The following is a 1018-nucleotide window of genomic DNA, read 5'->3' as shown; positions in this document are numbered from 1 at the left end:
CATTAGAGCTGATTGCCCAGCTAGGTCTTACTTTCGGTAATACCCTATCACTCAGACTGTGGTCTCAATATTATTTTCCTCCAAAATAAACCAGGGTTCTTTAGAGAGAAGACTGACTCCAGGTCCTGGTAAGAAAACATTCAAGATTAGCCTGGAAAATCTTGTCATACTAGACAGCAAGAAAATTATCAAAATTCCTAAAAGGACTCAGGAACCAACTTAAAGAACTTCCCATTGACCAAAGATAGAAAAATTTGAGCATCAAGAATAATACTGTAACAAATTACAATACGAATATATTTAAATTCACAAGTTCATTATGATTCTCAAAAAAAAATTATTTTTTTTAAATGTGGAGTACTTCATGAATCTGCGTGTCATCTTTGTGCAGGGGCCATGCTAATCTTCTCTGTGTTGTTCCAATTTTGCATATGTGTTGCCAAAGCGAGCACAAAAACAATCTTATTGGTCATTTTCAAAGAATATTAATAAAGTGATTCATTATTTTGTAAAATAGTAAGTCAAAGAATACATTAACTACTTCCCTCACACGAGAGAAATGTATTTCAGAGTAGCCTTGTAGTTAATGCAGTGCTATTTCTCTTTACAGAAGCATGCCAGCAAATAAAGAAGGAATGGTAAATTAGAATACCACCATTTTATAATCCCTAATGAGTTAGTGAGTTTAGACACTGATTGTCAATGGCTGCTAACATCAGTAAAGAGACAAAAATTCCTAATAGAAGTACATAAAACCCCTTAAACATTCTTGATAACATTGTTAATCCTGAATCTGATCAAGCTTGTAGATATAACTATCAACTTGCAAGGAATACAGAAAACAAAGAAAAATGGTAAATAACTGTGGGATGAAATCAGCAAAGTCTGTACTATGAGAATACACCAAAGTCATATGACCCACCTTTTATAAAAATAAATAAATAAATTGCAAGGAGAAAATAAAAAGAAGTAACCTATGAATTAAAAGATTTAAACAATATGTCAGCCAATTACACTG

General features: G+C 32.4%; 1 non-coding gene across 1 annotated transcript; it reads right to left on the bottom strand.

The window, feature by feature from the left end:
* Positions 1-346: 346 nt before the first annotated feature.
* On the bottom strand, positions 347-452 carry LOC141568181 (U6 spliceosomal RNA). The gene has a single exon (XR_012491225.1). It is a non-coding gene; the product is annotated as a U6 spliceosomal RNA (small nuclear RNA).
* Between the last annotated feature and the right edge of the window lie 566 nt (positions 453-1018).

The sequence above is a fragment of the Rhinolophus sinicus genome, linkage group LG01 (assembly GCF_036562045.2).
Source record: "Rhinolophus sinicus isolate RSC01 linkage group LG01, ASM3656204v1, whole genome shotgun sequence".
NCBI lineage: Eukaryota > Metazoa > Chordata > Mammalia > Chiroptera > Rhinolophidae > Rhinolophus > Rhinolophus sinicus.
Note: the sequence above shows the minus strand (reverse complement) of the source record. Positions and strands in the feature narration are given on the sequence as shown.